Source organism: Neofelis nebulosa, chromosome 16, assembly GCF_028018385.1.
Source record: "Neofelis nebulosa isolate mNeoNeb1 chromosome 16, mNeoNeb1.pri, whole genome shotgun sequence".
Lineage (NCBI taxonomy): Eukaryota > Metazoa > Chordata > Mammalia > Carnivora > Felidae > Neofelis > Neofelis nebulosa.
In genome coordinates, this window is record NC_080797.1 from 55627506 (window position 1) to 55646889 (window position 19384).

Genomic DNA, 19384 nt, shown 5'->3' on the forward strand with positions numbered 1-19384 from the left:
GGACCCTTTGTCTATTTCCACAGAAAGGGATATGAAAAGATGAACACGTACTTGGATTTCTGTTTCTGATATTAAGCTTCTCCTCTGAGTACACTTAAAATTATAGACTTTAGACCTGAAGGAACCTTGGGTATCATTCATTCATTCATTCACTCACCATAAAGAAATTTCTGGAGACTTCTGCTTAATGCAACAGACTGACTGATATGGGTTTGTTTCTCTAAAAATTCATAGACAATCTGGATTAAGTAGAACAGAAAAATTTTTTTTTCCAAATACATTGTTGAGTTTGTAAGAAAGAAATAAAGAGAAGGATTCAAAGCTAGAGTGGTAAGTGCTTGAGACCCTGATGGCTGACGGGGGTCCCACATTGAGAGATAGGCTCTCAGTGCTGGAGGATATGATTCAATACTAAATGGAGGCACAGAAGAGAAACTCTGAGAACAAGGAGAGGTGAGGAAGTGGGGTGGATTCTAAGGATTCCCTTGTTCACAAATGGGAACTAGAAAACTGCCCCCCACCTAAGGAATTTACGAGGAGCCTTAACACCCACCTGGGACTGTAGATGGGAGAACAGACACCCATGAGAAATTGTAAGCCAAAGCCTGTGTCATATGTCAGTGTGGAGTCTGAATTTATAATATCCAGGTGAGGAAGTGTAAGAACCAGTTTACAGTAGTCAAATCACCAGGAACCTAGAAGAGGCATGTATGAAAATGCACAAGGGGCGCCTGGATGGCTCAGTCGGTTAAGGATCTAGCTCTTGATTTTGGCTCAGGTCATGATCTCACAGTTGTGAGATAGAGCCTGAGTTGGGCTCTACTCTGGGCATGGAGATGGCTTAAGATTCTCTCTCTCCCTCTCCCTGTCCCTCTCTCCCACGTCCCTCTCTCCCACTCTTTCTCTCTCTCTCTCTCGAAAGGAAGGAAGAAAGAAAGAAAGAAAGAAAGAAAGAAAGAAAGAAAGAAAGAAACTGCACAAAACAAAACATATTCCCTTTTGAAGATGAGCCCAGGACGAAAGTCACAAACTACGCTAGGAAATGAAGTACCATGAAGGAGAGTTAACAGAAACAATAAGTAAGAGCATCAGTACCCACAAAATTGCAGATAATAGGAATTCTGAAAGAGATTATAAAATATGTGTGTTGAAAATACTTATAGAAGTAAAAGGTCAAGAATGGGATACTGAAAATGAATAAGTTGACCTGAAAAAGTAGAATTTTCAAAAATGAAAAATACAGTGAAACCTAAAACTTAAGGGGTTGGCTAGTTATAGAACAACTACAAATAAAGAGAGAATTAGTGATGTGAAGTATGGATCTAAAGAAGTCATTCAAAATGAAACATGGATAAGTAAAGACACACACATCATGGAAGGAGGTTAGGAGACATGAAATAAAGAATGGAAAGATCTTATATGCTTTTTAAAAAATGTTTATTTATTTTTGAGAGAGAGAGACAGAGTGCAAGTGGGGGGTGGGCAGAGGGAGAAGGAGACAGAAAATCTGAAGCAGGCTTCGGGCTGTCAGCACAGAGCCCCATGTCGGGCTCGAACTCCCAAACCATGAGATCATGACCAGAGCCAATGTTGCATGCTTAACCGACTGAGCCACCCAGGAGCCCCCTGATATACTTTTAATAGGGATTCTAGAAGAGTCTATAGAAAATATAGAAATGTCAGTATTTAAAGAAATCCTGGCTTCCAAAATTGAAAAGAGATATGAAGCCTCAGGTTAAAGAAGTATACTGAGTTCCATGCAAGATAAACCAAATAGCTGTACCCTCAGACATATTAGCATACTGGAGTTGCAGAAATAAGACGGACCAAAGTAAAACAAAACATACACACAAAAAACCAAAAATGTTAGCAGCTACCAGAGATAAATACCAATACATTTCCTACACAGGAATAATAAAATGAAACAAGACCTTTCATCCTCAACCAAAGGTGCCAGAACACAGTGGAAATAATCTTCAAAGTGCACAAGAAGAATAACCATCAGTTTAGAAATGCATTTGGCCCAGTGAAAGTACTATTCAGGAGGGATAGCAAAATAATGGTATTTTCAGGCAAAGACAGAGTTTACTTGTCACAGACCTTCACTGAGAGGGCTACTAACGGATGCACTTCAAGAAGAGAATTGAGGGGACACCTGGGTGGCTCAGCCAATTAATTGAGCATCTAACTTTGGCTCAGGTCATGATCTCACAGTTCTTGAGTTCGAGTCCCACGTTGGGCTCTCCACTCTTAGCGCAGATCCTCTCCCTCCCTCTCTCTCTCTGCCCCTCCCCTGCTCGCGTTTTCTCTCTCTCTTAAATATAAAAATAAACATTTAAAAATATTTTTTAAAAAAAGGGAATTGAGCCCAGACAGAAAGAGTGGTATTGAAGAAGCAAGGTAAGTTAAATTACATTAATTAAAAAAAGATATGTATATATATATATATATATATATACACACATATATATATATATATATATAATCATACTGCTGTGATCTCAATAATCACTGGCTATAAATTTTTTTTAATTTTTAAAAATTTATTTATTTATTTATTTATTTACTTATTTATTTATTTATTTTCGGGGAGGGGGGTAGGGAGGAGCAGAGAGAGAGGGACAGAGAGAGACTCCCAAGCAAGCTCTGCACTATCAGCACAGAGCCTGATGCGGGGCTTGAACTCACAAACCATGAGATCATGACCTGAGCCAGAACCAAGAGTCAGACACTTAACCAACTGAGCCACCCAGGCGTCCTTAAAAAATTTTTTTTAAGTAATTTTGATGGATCTACAAATAAAATGAAACTAAAGTACTAAGAAACAATAGGGATGGGGAAGGACAAGTTAAAGTGTTCTAAGGTTTTTATATGTTGGGGAAAGAGATCAGAGGTATTAGTAACTTTATAGTTATTAAGACAAGAGTTTATGTTACAATGTTAAGGGTTCCCACTAAGAGCAGGGAAATAAAATGTGAAACCTCTAAAAAGAAAAAGAAAAAGAAAGAATACAATCAATTGGGTAGAATGCAAAAAAAGTTGGGGGGGGGAGCAGTAGACAGAGAAGAAAAAAAGTAAAGTAAAAAGGAAACACAAAGCAAAATGTTAGAAATAAGTTCATAAATATCCATAATCACAATGACTATAATTGGATAAAAATCGACATTTCTGAACACACACACTTGATGCCAGGCATTGTGCTATGGGTGGGGGATACAAAAATAGATCAACTACAGTTTCTGTCTTCAAGAACTTCACAGTCTCCTTGGGGGAGGGGGGGTGAGGAAAAACAAAGCCATAATCATAGGTCAAGTGTCATGACAGAGGGAACCAAAGAGAGGGGCACCTGACCCAGCCTGTGGGAGGAGGGTTGAGGAAGGCTTCCTGAAGATGGTGATCCTTCCGCTGCATCTTGAAGGACGAGTAAGAAGGCAAAGGGGACAGGAAGGGTGTACCAGGCAAAGGTAACAACGTGTGCAAAGGCACAGAAGTGGGGGAGAACATGGCACTTTCTGATCCAACCTTCTGTTGTGGTAGACCTGAAACCCAGGAAGGGTAGGGAGACTGTCTCAAGGTCACTCAGCTGATTAGTAACCAACCCAGGGTTTGTACCCAAGACCCCCATCTCCTTTGCCACCCCCCTTTCTACTATACCACAGCGTGTTAAGTCTATAGCAGGAGGCTTGGTGACCACGTGCTGTTGAGACCCCAGCCAACTTTGAAAAAGCTGCTTATGGGTGTGGGGACTGGATCTGTCTCTGGCCTATCCTGGGCTGGAGCAGAGCCAGGAACTTGGTAGTTTCCAGGCTGAGCAGCCCAGTTTACCCCAAGGAAGCCACGGCACCGATGCGCAGTTTAATCATTAACTCCAGGTTCACAGGACTGGAGCTGGAATGCAGAGGACCTGGGTGGGGGCAGCCCAGGTCTCCAGGGAGCCATGAGCGGTTCTTGAGATCGTTAAGAGACCAAAGTTTAGAATGGAGTCTTCTGACTCTGAATGGACCCACACTCTGGGCTCAGGAATAAGGACTCGTAGTGTTTCTCTCAATTTTGTGGGAGGTTAGCCATCATCTTGTTGGCTCAATTTCAGGATTCTTTAGTGTTCATAGGGTACTGTAATTCTCTCTGCCACAGCCCTTGCCTGGCATGGAAATTCTTTACTTGTCCATCTATCCCGCTAAACAGTGACCTCCAGGGGGTGGGGGGCAGGACTCAGCCTTTCATCTGTGACCTCAGTGCCTGGCACAGCCTGGCACATAGCAGGTGCTCATTAAATGTTTGCTGACTGGTTACATAAATGGGACTCTAACTGTGTACAGGTGTTCCAAAGCACATGTCTTTTTTGTCTGTGTGTTCAATTCAAAGAAATGGAGGGGTGCCTGGGTGGCTCAGTCGGTTAAAGTATCCGACTTCAGCTCAAGTCATGATCTCACAGCTCGTGGGTTCGAGTCCCACATCGGGCTCTGAGCTGACAGCTCAGAGCCTGGAGCCTGCTTCGGCTTCTGTGTCTCCCTCTCTCTGCCCCTCTTCCGCTCGTGCTCTCTCTCTCAAAAATAAATAAACATTAAAAAAATTTTTTAAAGGAAATGGAGGGTGATTTTTCATTAAAAGTTCAACAGAAGTTCACAAGCATCCTTTGTGATACTCTGTAGTATCTGAAAATATCACAGAACCAAGATGAGGCCCACTGGTCGGAAAGAAATGGAATGTTCTTAAGGGGTTTCGTCTTCTCTCCTTTATCCTTTAGTGTTTGGATGACTGCAGAGCATATTTATGGTTGATTTGGCATTCTTGGGAGAGAGGTGTTGTTCAAGCATGAGGCGAGATTTTATTGAGGAAACAAAAGCCCCATGGAGGTCAAATTCCACCAGCATGAAAAAGGCGACTGCTCCTTATAATTTCTGGAAGCTGCGGCCAGCAGTTGGAAAGACAGCGTTAGCAATAGCATCACCAAGCCCTGAGAATGCAGCTGTAAAGGGACTTCGGGATTCTACAGGACGAAAGCTTCCACTGGAAGGTGAGGGCACAATGTCTGCTTCTTTGCAGTGAACCTGATTTTCCTGATCTGTACGGGCAGGCTTCCCTTCCTCACAAGGCACTTGGCAGGCTGCAAAGGAAGGATGGCATAAAGTCTTTTGTGCCTAGAAGATTCTCAGTCATGGCACCAATATCTTCTCGTTCTCCTGAAAGTGGAAATCCTAAACCTACAGAGAATCAGAGATGTGGAAATAAATTCTGCTCTTAGAGGCCACGTGACTGGTGCCCAGCCACTCAGCTGCCCAGTCTGGAAGGGGAAGAGTCACTCTGCTGCTACCGGCTTAAAGTGTAAACATGTGCCCACAGTGTTTCTACTGACAGCACCCGAGGTGCTGGGAGAACAGCCTTCGCTTGCAGGAACAGTGGCTCTCCTGGAAAAGCCAGCTTGCTTGGCTGGAGTTGAGCCAGCAGAGCTGGCTCTCGCCCTGGCAAATTCTCTATCACTCCAAGGTCTAGGAGACTGGGAAAACTGGCCAGCGTCAGGGGGCCTCCCTCTGTACCAGCCTCCGGGTTCTTGCTCAGGGTGCTGGTTGGTGGCCTAGAATACAACCGGTTTGAATTCACCTCTTTCCACCGCCTGTAAGTTCTCGGAGTTGCGTAAATTTGAGATTCTGGCACACTGTGATTGTTAGGGCGGGAGATAAGGTGATTTAGGAAAGACCCCAGGCTTGGATTCCTCCAGCTTCTCACCTGCCCTTGGTCCCAGTACCAATCTGGCGCAAATCACCTTTGCAGGGAACTGGGAGACACCGCGGCCGCTCTGGTCACCTGATTTCTTTCCCTTTCACCTTTGCAGTTCTCTCCCCTGCCCCCAAAGAACCGAAATGAAATGAGAAGTAAATTGCCAAGGGAGATCCTCTCCTGGGGCAAATTTCCTGTCTTTGCTTATGGGCATGGAGACCCTAAGTGGGGAGGCTAGTTGCAGAGAGCGCTCTCCCAGAACCAGCCCTGGGGGCACAGGTGCAGGCAGTGTCTACTCTTTCCTGGGGTGGGGGTAGGGATTTAACAAGAGAAGGAGGAAGAAGAGAGACTGTATAGGAGACCCCAAGGGCTGTCCCTATTTCTCCACCCTGCCCCACCCCGAAACTGTCAGTCTCCACCAAGCCTGAGAGAGAGAGAGAGAGAGAGAGAGAGAGGTGGGGGTGGGGAGAAAGAGACGGAGGGGGGAAATCAAAGAAAATTGCAAAAGTCAATGGCCCGGAACTAGAGGCAGCCTCAGCAACTGCAGTGTGACTTTGATTCCCCTATCATAACCCTGAATTAAAAATTCAGGCAATTATCTGCATGGCTTCCTTCTGATTAGAACGAGCCGGAGCCTCATTAATGCATCAGCACAGAGGAAAGCCATTAGGGTCTGTGAAATGGAATGTTTCTCTGAGAACAGGTTCCGCTTGATGTAGAATACCCAGCAAAAAGAAATTTCACACATTTTTGAGCCCAGAGTCACAGGACGGCACCCTGCTTCAGGGCTGCAGACCCCACCAGGACTGTCCCTTTTCAGCAGGCTCTGGGTGAAAGCCACCTTTGTTTCCCAGCCCCTCTCTGGCACCTCCATCCACTGGAGTCATGTGGAGGGAGGAAGAGGGGGGTGAGGGGCCAGAAGGGACCTCCTGGCTGCTCCCTTTGCTAAGACATCAAGTCGGCCTGGATGCGGGGTCTCAAAGTCCTTGAGACATGAGGAGCACCCGAACTTCTTGGGAGTTCACTGCTCTGTTTTGCTACCGGAAGCAAGCTGGTCAACGACACTGAAGGTCCAAGACTCCAGAAAAGAGCAAAGTATCTGCATGTTCCCTTTCCTGACTCATGTGGTGACTTGGGCATCCCAAGGCCATCGAAGCAGGATGTGGTGACGCTGAGACAGCCCTGGGGGCTCGTTGCTTAGGAGAGGGCGAGGGGTTGGAGGTAAGGAGGGCACTCTTTGTTCATTCCTTATTCTGTAAGCTCAGCACTCTTAGAAATGCACATCTGCCAGTCCCTAAACGGGCAAACATCCCTACCAACGGCTGGTATTTGGAAGCCCCTCTGTTTGGGATTTCCAGGCCACAGCTCTCTTCCTCCAGTGACTGTATATCACTTCCAGGGGAAGCCAGGCGTGGTTTCCCTTGAAGCCCCAATAAGGCCAGTTCTTGGGAAGACTGGGCTTGCTCCAGACGTTATTGTCTAGATTTTCTTCAAGCCAGTGGGTGGGACTTGGGCTCCCTCATTTCGGACAGCCCAGCCTTCTTCTAACACAGGGATTCTTGGGACACCAAACACTGATCCTGGGGATAAGTGAGGTCTTCAGGAGGAAAGCTAGTCTTACACGGTGAGAACTGATACAGATGAAAAAGGTTTTGTAAAAAGAGAACTGGTTACAGTCAAATAGAATGCCAACCAGGAAAACGTTAGTCTTCAGACTGTCTGGCTAAGCCCCGTTCTTCTGCTGGCACACCTGTTAACTACTCCGTGTGAGGAATCAGGGCCAAGTGTCTGTGCAAAGCTGTAAACACAGTGAGCCGGAGTCAATGTGTAACTAATCTCGTTTGTAGCAGCTGCGCCCCCTACTGTATACCAGCCAAAGTAGGCGACCCCGGGGTAATTCAGGTTTTCAAGATGTTTTCAGTCACATCCCACGTTAGAAGGGTACATTCCTGGTCACCGGGGAGTTTTTATGAAGCGTGTTTTCAAAACTGCAGACAGTTTTATGGGCAAAGGTTCTTAGAGTTTACCTCCCCTCCCCCCCAACACAAACAAGATGCTCGGTGATTCAATTATGTTCTTTGTGGACTCTGAGTGTCCGGTCTTTCCAACACTTTGCTCTCACTGGGCCCACACTCAGCAAAGTCAAAGGCGGTGACTGCAGATGACCCCTGTGTGAAGGGCTGACCTAAAGGCACCCGAAGTCTTGGGTGGGGGGAGGTTATCTCTCTAGGCTCACCAGCTGGTATGAGAGTGAGGGGGGCCTGGCCAAAGGTCAGGAATGTGGGCCTTCTAGAGAGCAAAGCTACTCCACCAGCCCCACAGCACAGGCCTTCCTTCTGCCATGGGAAGTGATCAAATCTCAGCCCTGAGTGTCTTACGACCTTCCATGGTATTTCTCAATATTTTAAACATAGACTCTTGCCAGTCAGATCATTCCTTCCTTCCCAAGACCATTTGGTTCCCACCGTTGTGACTTGTCACTCCTTATTCATGCAACAAATATTTTCTGAGCAGCTGTCATGTGCTAGATATTGTTCTAGGAACAGGAACGCTGAACACAAGACAGAGGAAGTCTCTGTTCTCATGGAGCATACATTCCAGTTGGGAATGCAGACAATTACAGAAAGACGGACGAGTGAGTCAGCGGTGTGAGTGCCATGGACAAACAAAGCTGGGTCGGGGAGAGAAACTGAGGGAGTGCTACTTTATACAGGTGGTGTCTCAGAAAAGCCCATTGGAAAACCTTTGTGCTACACTCTGGCAATCTGTCTTATTTCTCTCTTTCTTTAAATTATTTTTTGATGTTTATTTATTTTTGAGAGAGAGAGACTGAGTATAAGTGGGGGAGGGGCAGAGAGAGAGGGAGCCACAGAATCCGAAGCAGGATCCAGGCTCTGAGCCGTCAGCACAGAGCTGGACACAGGGCTCGAACACACGAACCGCGAGAACACGACCTGAGCTGAAGTTCGACGCTTAGCCAACTCAGCCCACCCAGGTGCCGCCTTATTTCTCTCCTTTAAAACTAGGACTGCCTCTTCCGGAAAACATCCTACTAACTTTCCCCCCTGCACTGATGTTTCCTTCGGCTCATTTCTGTTCCATCTTGTTCATTCTTGGAAAGACGTACACTTGTATCTTGGATGATAGCCTCCTGGAATAAGGGTTCTGTCTTCTGTTTCTTTGGTTTGCTATCAGAACAGGAGTTGGGGAAGGCAGGGAGGGAACAAGTGTTTCTATGATGTGCTAGAGACATTACCACATCACTTCATCTCCTCCATGCACAACTCCTGCAGATTCTGTATTACAGTCCCAATTGGAAAACAAGGACAGCGAGGCTTCATTTATCCAAGGGCATACAACTTCCAAATGGTGTGCCTGGGATTTGAACCCTGACCTGGCCATGCAAAAGAAGTGATTAAACTCCTCCTGTCTGCTGGATTAGAAATCCCTCCTTTGCTACTAACCGGGCAGCCACAGGCATATCACTTCTCCTTCCTGGGGCTCATAACCCCTTCTCTGTAAACTGAGGTTAGATCACAGGATCTCCCAGATCTGTTCCAGCTCTGACATTCTAAGAAATACAATCTCCTACAAGGAATGGGGCAGGGTGGAGGGCAAGGGGAAGTCAAGTGACTTCCCCACCTCCAATCTGATCTTTTAAGAGAGAACAAAATGCCACATTTTGTTCATTCAGTTAAAATTCAACATGTACTGAATACGTGTCAGAGCCTGGCATGTGCTAAGGATACGGTCACATTTATTTATTTATTTGTTTGTTTATTTATTTATTTAAATGTTTATTCCTTTTTGAGAGACAGACCATGAGCAGGGGAGGGACAGAGCGAGAGGGAGACGCAGAATCTGAACAGGTCCTGAGCTGTCAGCACAGAGCCTGACGCGGGACTCGAACTCACAGACCGTGAGATCATGACCTGAGCCAAAATCGGTCGTCCAACCAACTGAGCCACCCAGGCGCCCTGCAGACACAAACTTTTAAAGCATGTCTTCATCCTGGAATGCGTATAAAGGGAAAGACAAACATGACAAGAAATTACTACAATAATTATAATGGCCAACATTTTATATTTGGTCTTTTCCAGTAATTGCCCTGAGCACTTGGAAACCTTTTAACTCATTTCACTCTTCCCAAGCAACCAGGAAATGGATACCATTTTTATCCCTACTTTACAAGTGAGTAAACTGAGGCACAAAGAGGTGTGTATGTCAGAGCTCTTGTGAACATTAACAATGCACGCAAACTATTTATTTACAGGGTCTGACATGCAGAAATTATGCTAGGCAGATGTTGTGCAACATTAACCGGTGCTTTTGTGTCCCTGATATTTCTGCAATTCCTTGCTTGACCCCTCTGCCATTGGGAATCAGTCACACACAGCCAGTTGGAGGGATGAGACTTTCTGCAGAGAGCAGAGAAGGCTTTAGGGTTTTAAAACTCCTAATCCGTGGCTGTGACGTAACTCAGGACATAGAAGAGATTGGATGAGTTAGAGCCAGTTTTCTGGCCCACAGAAAAGGGGAAAGCGAGGGAGTGGAAAGAAGCATGCTAGACTCCCTGAGAAATGGAGAACTAGACCCTGTTCCCTATTCAAGCTAGATGTCCAGCAAGGTGTAGAGTCAGACGGCAGAGCAGGAAGGGCTGGTGTACATGCTGGGGTGCCTGACACGGACCCACCAAGTTGTTCCCTGGGCACTGACCTGGCGTGGGGGCAAAGTGCTCTGGGTTTGACAGGTTGAAAGTAGAAGAGATCTGAGCCCTGCAAAGTCCCACTCTGGCCAGCACAGTGCACACAGCACAGTGAATGTCCGTCTCCCTAGCAGGAATGTGGATGTAAAAAGAGGGCCACTGGGCCTGAAGAGTCTTCTAGAATAGGAACAAAATAAAATGCTGCCTGAAGGACCGGCATGGGAAGTGGATGTCTTATGGCTGCCACAAAGAGGCAGGAAGGCATAGCGGCCAGGACAGGGCCTACTTGAGGGCAAGGGTCTCTGTCCGCTTAGTCCACTGCTCCATCCTGTGGGTCTGGTTTGGGTAATAGGTGATCGATCAAAACTTGTTAAATGAATGACTTTAGGCACGCTGCCTCCAGAACCAGGCCATTGTGTTTCAAACCTCATCTCTGCCTCTCACTGCCTGGGTAAGTCTCTTCCCTTCTCTGTGCCTCATGTGCAAAATGGGGATAAAAATCGCACAGATCAGGGGCACCTGGGTAGCTCATTCGGTTGAGCATCTCTTGATTTCAGCTCAGGTCATGCTCTTGTGGGTTAATTAGATTGAGCCCCAAGTCGGGCTCAGTGCTGACGCGGAGCCTGCTTGGGATTCTCTCTCTGCCCCTTCCCTCCTGTCAAAATGAATAAATATTAAAAAAAATAGTTCAGATCAGTACTGATCCAAGGTCAAAAGAGAGGATGTGTAAAGTGCTTAGTGTCCGGCATAGCACAGGTGCTCATTAAGTATTTGTTCTTAGTATTAGCACGTGCCCCCCCCTTGTCCTGCACCTCAGTGCTACATTAGGTCCCCCCAAACCCTGAAATCAGACACAACCTTGAAGAAAAGTTGAGGACTCCAGAGTTGGCTAAGATCGAATTCCCACACCAGGCTACAATGGACACTCCTAATAGAAATTAAGCTAAGCACTTAAAACAAAAGTTACTTTTCTTGCACAATGGATTTTGGAGCCCAATATTCATATTCATGAGGAGTGCAAGCCTGTGAAAAATGAGGTGTCCCTTGAAGACCTTTGCTAGCATTTTAAATTAAATAACGTTCTCCCCTGTAGGCATTCACAGGACAACTTACCTCTCACCTTACCGTGTTTCTAGAAGAGCACAGTTCTGAATTCAGGTGACTTCTCACTTGCCAGTGCTGCTAATACAAGTGAACTTGCAAGGAGGATAAGTCTGCAAAACAGAACTCTGTTTTTCTCTCTTCCTTCCACTTCCTCCTACTGAAAGCACTCCAGGCTTTCTTGAAGAAATTCAGTACAAAGGTTTTACTTATTGTAAACTCTCTTGAAGGTGAGTGATAAATATTATTAGTAATGTTTTTAAGGTTTCTTTTTTTTAATGTTTATTTTTTTTTTCAACGTTTTTTTTTGTTTTTTTTTTTTTTTATTTATTTTTGGGACAGAGAGAGACAGAGCTGAACGGGGGAGGGGCAGAGAGAGAGGGAGACACAGAATCGGAAACAGGCTCCAGGCTCCGAGCCATCAGCCCAGAGCCTGACGCGGGGCTCGAACTCACGGACCGCGAGATCGTGACCTGGCTGAAGTCGGACACTTAACCGACTGCGCCACCCAGGCGCCCCTTAATGTTTATTTTTGAGAGAGAGAGAGAGACAGAGCATAAGCGGGAGAGGGGCAGAGAGAGTGGGAGAGAGAATCCAAAGCAGGCTCCAGCTTCTGAGGCATTCAGTGCAGAGCCCAATGCCAGGCTCAAACCCACGAACTGTGAAATCATGACCTGAGCCAAAGTCAGAGGCTTAACCAACTGAGCCACCCAATTAATGCCCAAACATTAATTTTTTATTTACAAAAATCTGCATTGATTTGACTTCCCACTTATTTAAATTTTTTTAATGTTTATTATTGAGAGAGAGAGACAGAGTGAGAGTGGAGGAGGGGCAGAGAGAGGAGGAGACACAGAATCCGAAGGAGGCTCCAGGCTCTGAGCTGTCAGCACAGAGCCCGATGCAGGGCTCAAACCCACAAACCATGAGATCATGACCCAAGCTGAAGTTGGACGCCCAGCTGACTGAGCCACCCAGGTGCCCCATGACTTCTCACTTACTTAAATGCCAATAGGTGACCAACTCTCCCGTGTGCCCAGGACTGTCCCCATTTTAGCACTGAAAACCCCAAATCCTGGGAATGCCAGTGATAAATCAGGTAGACTTGTCAGCTCAAAAAAGTGTTTGGAGATTTTTTTTTTTTGATGGACACAAGGAAATGTACTTGTTCGAAATCAAAAGAGGTTACCTCCTGGGAAACTGATTCCCTCCGGGAGACCCCACTCCACTCACTATTAGCAAGTGTGGCTGATTTGACAAGGAGGAAGTGCGGGTGAGTTGGGGGGGAGGGGGTGGCAGAGATAGGACTGTTTCAGATATGGCTGCCTGACAAGCCTACAAACCCTTGTCTTGGCATCCTTCCTACAATGTCCCTCACTTTGAGTCAGGCTCTGGATCCCCCAACAAACCCCACGGAGCAGTTCTTGCAGCTCCAAGTCACCATCAAATCTGCGTGTACGAAGTGCTGTGGGTGTCCCCACACAAGGGAGCAGCCCAAGCATGGGGGTTCCTTCAGGACATGTGGGGTGGCTTCCCTGAGCCTCTGTAGATGTATGTCCTGTTCCCTCAGACCGAGTGTCTTGTGCCGTTTTTGTGGTATCCACACACCTCATGGAATTGGCCCACCGCATGCAGATCGAGTTTCCGGTCACAGAGGATGCAGTGTGGCCTGTTTCCACACACCCGAGAGATGAATGTGAGGGCCCGTCAGGACTGTGGGCATTTGGATTCCTGAGGCCACAGTGCTCCTCCCACGGGTTGGGGTCTCTCGTGAGATTGCTGGACTGCTGTCATCTGAAGGCTTGACTGGGGCTGGGAGGGTCTGCTTCCAAGATGGCTCATCACATGGCTGTTGGCTGGAGGCCTCAGTTTCTCACCATGAGGACCTCTCTGTAAGGTTACTTGAGTGCCTCCCTGACATGACAGCTTCCCCTGCGATGAATGACCCAAGAGAAAGAAAGCAAGAAGGCAGCCACAGTGCTGTTTAAGACCCAGTCATGCACTATCATTTCCTCCATATTCTAAGTCCGCCAAGCCACTAAGTCCAGCCCGCGCTCCAGGGGAGGGGAATCAGGGAGGAAAAAGAATCAAAGGATTTGAGGACATATTTTCAAACCACAAGTTTCCCAAGGCATCATGTGGCTGGACCAGGAATGAATCTCCACGAAGGCTGGTACTGGTAGTAACACAGTAGGAAGAACATGGGCTTTGAGTCAAATCTGAGTTGGAAACCAGGCTTTGATCCTTTCCATTTTCTGGGATCTGGGGCAAAACAGTCATCTCTAAACCTTAGTTTCTTTATCTGCAAAATGAAAATTAGAATTGTAATTCTTCCATGGAGTTTTTTTATAATTTAAACGAGATGACCCATGCAGGGACAGACTCCAACTGTATGGGGCCTGACACCTTTCCAACTTGACAGGGCCCTCTTGAAGAAAGGAGAATGCAAAATTACAAGTGTAAATAATGCACAAAATGAACATTTATTTAGAATTAAAAATGACAAAAATGGAGTGCCTGGCTGGCTCAGTTGATAGAACATGTGACTCTCGATCTCAAGGTCGTGAGTCCAAGCCCCACGTTGGGCATGGAGCCTACTGAAAATGGAATTTAAAATAATTAAGAGGGGCGCCTGGGTGGCGCAGTCGGTTAAGCGTCCGACTTCAGCCAGGTCATGATCTTGCGGTCCATGAGTTCGAGCCCCGCGTCAGGCTCTGGGCTGATGGCTCGGAGCCTGGAGCCTGTTTCCGATTCTGTGTCTCCCTCTCTCTCTGCCCCTCCCCCGTTCATGCTCTGTCTCTCTCTGTCCCAAAAATAAATAAAAAACATTGAAATAAAAATTAAAAAAAAATAATTAAGAAATGACCCCCCCCCAAACCCCACATGTTAAAGCAGGTGAATACCACAAATGTCACAAAATACAGAAAAATGACAATTAAAAAAATCACCTAGGCATGCCTCTTTAAAATACTGTCTTCCCCACATTTTTACTGCATACTTTTTGGTCACTTGTCAACATGACAAAGATTTTGCAATATTTTCCATAGGCAGGGGCGCCTGGCTGGCTCTGTTGGTACAGTATGTGATTCTTGATCTCGGGGTCGTGAGTTTGAACCCCACATGGGGTGTAGAGATTACTTAAAAATAAAATCTTTAAAAATATATGTTTTCCATGGTCAGAAGATAATTTGGCCTTTCTTTAGCATGGTTGATTAAAATTTGGTTTTTATTATTGAGAGCTTATATTCAGCTCTACAACTTATTTGGATAATGTCAGGCATTTTTTTTAGGGCTGTTGTCAAATTTGGTAAGCCTCCGAATATGTATTTTTTAAATATATGAGCTCAGGGCTTCAAGTAAGTGTTCCTGTGTAGTAAATTGATGGCACCCTTTACCCAGGGCGTTTGAGGGGGTCTGCATAAGAGAGGGGCTGGAAGCTTCAGCTTGCCTGACAGTCTTCCCCTGGAAGCAGGTATGTGTGGAGCATGGGGCTGGCATGTATCAGGTGCTCTGGAAATGGGAGAAGCCTGGAGAGTCCTTGTCTTCCTGCTCCACTGCCTCAGGCAAAACCAGAGACTTCCTGTCCTTGATTCCAACTTCTTTCTTCTCCAGTAGCTTCTCCAGTGCCCTTAGAAGGCGGGAAGAGAAATATACCCTTTGGATGGGAAGAATACTGGGCTCAGAATGAAAAGATCTGGGTTTGAGACCTGTCTTTGTCACTCAACTGTGGGACTTTGACAAATTACCCAGGCTCTCTGTGTGTCAGTTTCTTGGTCTCTGAGATGGGCATAGTTATACCAGCCTCATGGGTTGTTGCCTGTGAACAGCAGAATACCAGTACAAGGGCCTTGTGGATTACAGAGCAATTTTACTAATGTAAAGTGTTTTTATTTTGGTGCCTAGAAGTTACCAAGGAATCGGTTTGGACACTATCCAGTGTTTATGGGCATCTTAAATTCTTTGTTCTCTGTGGCCTAAATGAATTGGAAATTCAAACTGGACTTCAATCAAATTTGGCATAAAGACCAGGACAGCAAACTTGTCCACTCTTTCCACAAAAAGGTACTGAGTTCTAGCTATTGCCATGTTTGTGCTAGAGACGGGGATTCCAGGATAGACAAGACACAGTCCTGGTATGGAGCACAGGTAAATGAAACCCCAGACGGACATCTGGAGGATGGGCTCAGCCTTCAAGCCTGTTAAGTTCAAAACCTTGGCCTCCCTGTGCCTCAGTGTCTCCTTTTGCCAAGGGGCATTGCTAACTGCTAGAGAGGGGTGTGGACACAAATGAGGGTCTGCACATCCCGGAGAACGTCTGGGCAGAGTATTCAGAGGGTTGCACAGAGCCCCGCTGAGACTGGTTGTTCTTGGGGAATTTTCAGGAAGCTTTGAAGTGCCACCAGGACGAGGGAGGCTGCCCCATCCTGGAGGTACATTCACTTGTAATTTACTCCCCCACGTGGGCTCTGGAGCTCCAGTCTCATAAATACATCGCTTGCTCAATCCTGCTGTGGAAGACGGACAGAGGGAGGGGGCTGGAGGGGAGGAATCACTAAATTAAGAAGGTCCCTGGGAGTGACTGGCCTACAGACACAACTGAGTCCCCTAAGTTTCTCTCCTTCAAACATAAATATTTCCAACTAAGATCACAGACTCCCTCCTCATAAAATCAATGAAACCACAAGGGAAAATGACCTCCCGCTTGACTGCACCAGAGATATCTCAAACAGAGTCACTTCCCCTCCCGCAGAAGCAACCGCTGCTGGGGTTCAAGGATCTGAAACCCAGGCACTGCCACCGAGAATCTGAGGCTAAGAAGAAGTCAGGTGAGTTGGGTACGTGTCCATCTCATTTGACTTGCTGTGTTTCGGTGACAGCTTCTGCGCGACCCTGCTGCAGCATGAGACTTTTTTCCTGGAGCCAGACCTGGGTTCAAGGTGCAGCTCCTCTAATTACTGGCTGGGCGTCTTTGGGCAAAGTAGGATCTCTCCAGCGCAGTCTCCTCATCTAGTACAAGGTGGATGATAGATAGATAATGTACAGTCTGGTCTGCCTGCCCTGCAGGGGAGGTGACGAGATCAAGAGAATTGTCCATGCAAATGCTTTGTGCATAAAGCCCTTGATAAATAACAGCTCTTGTTATTAAAAGATAAAAGCACCAATCCTGCTAGTTAGTGTACTTGTTAGAACCCCTTATGCTATAAGTGACAGAACTCCTAACTTAAACTGGCTAAAACCGCAATTGACTTATGTAATTGAAAAGGATGGATTCAGGTGAGGATGAGATTCAACATCACCAAGGACCAGCTCCTCCCCAGCCCCCACAGTTACCGCACATGTCACATCTTGACAAGATGCCATCCAGAGGAGGGGAGTTCCTTTCCCCCAATTTCCATCAAAGAGAGATGGAGGGGGAGGAGTGAGGGACTCTTCTTTTTCCAGAGTTAGCCAATTTCACTGGCTTTCTTTCCACAGCCAGGGGATCAGATATGCTGATTGGCTGAAGAGAATCAAGGACCATCCCTAGATCTGGAAGCAGGATCATGATGCCAACCAAACCACATTTGGAGGCGTTACTTTACCAGAAGAGTGAAAAAATGCCAAGTTGCACAAACACCCAACCAGTACAGTCCACCCCCTTTAACTGCCCAATATCCACACCCACCTGCATCCCCATAAATACACCTCAAAAAATCCCCACTCCCTCTATGAACTCTTTTTCCAAAAGAGACAAGCCATGATTTCATGTAGTCTGGTTCTCTAGGTGATAGACGGTCCTCGTGGAGGGAGCTGCTATGGTCCTATGCGGTCCAGTGAAGCTCAGTGGTAAATTTAATCACCACTGATGCATTTAGTAAACAGCAATGGAGAACAGGGTAATTGCACTAAAAACTCTCATTTGGAAAAGGAAAGGACAGGATACAACTGTCAACGGTCACCCTGTCATATTCTGCCAGAAATCACATGGATGTCCTTCTGCGAAACAAGTACCTGTCCTCCCTAGTGCTGTCCTCCGGAAGGCTCCTCTTTGCCCTTTGCCCTCTGTGGCCCCTGCTGTCTCTTTGGGGAAATCCCTCCTGTGTTAACCTTCACAGACCATGAGACATGTGCATCAAGGGCGGTGCCCCTTTTGGGAGCTGCACTGTTCTATCAGCTCTCTTCCTGCTGCTGTGAGTCTGGGAGCCTGGAAATCACCATTGTAGACTGCCGTGGAGCAGGCTTGTGGTTCCTCTGGCAAAATGATGCCCTTAAAAAGTGAATGGGGTCCTGCTTTATTGCTTCTGGCAAATGCCATGGATGGTAGCAAGAGTCAGGGATCTTACCATGCCATAGGCTTTCAACTAGAACTGCCTGGGGACAGCTGTGGCCTGGCAATAGGCCCAGGTGCTCTAGCCATCCTTTAGTATCTGTCTTGGCCTCTACTTGAGAATAATCTAGAACACCGGGCTAGGTGGGGATGACACGGATGACCCTTTCCTCGCAATAACAACTAAAATGTTAGAAGCAACATTTATTGATTGCTTACTATGGGGCGGGCACTGTTCTAAAGTCTGAATCCTCACTGTAACCCTATGAGACAGGAACCATTATCATCTCCCCTTTGCAAACACTGGTCATGGAGCAGTAAAGAATCTGCTGTCATGCAGTGGGGCAGCAATGCAAACCCAGGCATGCTGGCTCCGTGGTCCCAGTGGAGCACTGACTGCTGTTGTGTTGTTCACTGGCTACTTCCTGTGGCATCTTCCCAAGGGGCGTGCTGACTTCTTTGAGGCATCAGGAGGTGCCTGGGAGAGACCCCTCCTGCTTGCTGTCTCTGTCCCTATTATGGAGCTTCTTCTAACTTTCTTCTTCCAAGTAACTTTCTTCTGCTAACTTTGGTTTGAGGGTAGAGAATTGAGATTTTCCTGGATTCCCAGACAATTGTAACTGTAAACCATTGGCAAAAAGGCAACTCTTAGCAAATCTGTATTTTCTTCCCTTCTCTTACTGTTGGATGGGATCAGGTTTCGTTTAATCGAATCATCCTTGGAAGACCTTGCTGAAGAAGTTACCAGCACACTCCAAAATTTGAAATTTTCTTATAATATCCTTTAATGTTAAAGCCTCAAGAAGGCTTCATAGGCAACAGGTTAACCCATTGCTTACTACAACATAAAGAAGAATTACTGAATTCTCATACCAATTCTTTCCTTCACCCAAATCTCTCTGCTTAGCCTTGTAACATCCGCTTCTGGTATTAGATTCTGTATCAATTAGGAATCTTTTGGTTGCGACTCAAACTAACTTAAGCAGAAGAGACCTTTATTGGAAGGCCACTAAGGGCTCAGAGAATTGACGGGAGACTGGGGGTCATGGCGGAGAAACATCAACAGCGACCCCCTTGGGGAAGCCAGCTGGTCCACGCTACAGCCAGCCAATCCCTGCTTATTTGCTCTCTGCTCAAGATCCTGCACCCAAGGGAAGGAACATCAGATTGGTCAAGCTCAGGTCACTTGCCCACCTGGGGGTAGATAGGCCCCAGCAGACTACGCTTGGCACAGAAGAGATAATTCCAGTAAAGGAAACAAGGCTGCTATTCCGGAAGAGAAGTGGGTGCAGAGCAGTGGAAATCCAACAAACTCCCCTTCCACCCAGCAACACAGATCATATGGCTGCATAAGCTGTTAGTGTGCAATCCAGCAACATTGTGGCAGCTGGATCAGGAGGAGAACAAGCAGGATAGAGGTCTGCAGGAAGGCACAGCAGTTAGGTGAATGTTAAGGGCGATGAGCGTTCCCAACCAACACCTGTCCTTGGATATCACCTTCAGGGATAGAACTCTATCTACACTGGATCTGATTTACTGTGGTAAGACTTAGG

At 46.5% G+C, this 19384-nt stretch overlaps 1 long non-coding RNA gene across 2 annotated transcripts; it reads left to right on the plus strand.

Moving 5' to 3' along the window:
• Nucleotides 1-4824: 4824 nt before the first annotated feature.
• Nucleotides 4825-18597, plus strand: LOC131497686 (uncharacterized). Of its 2 annotated transcripts, none has more exons than XR_009255083.1 (5): nucleotides 4825-5616; nucleotides 11517-11581; nucleotides 15428-15586; nucleotides 16275-16359; nucleotides 17000-18597. It is a non-coding gene; the product is annotated as an uncharacterized LOC131497686 (long non-coding RNA). The 2 variants fall into 2 exon arrangements; XR_009255084.1 differs by having other exon boundaries at nucleotides 16275-16350.
• Nucleotides 18598-19384: the final 787 nt, after the last annotated feature.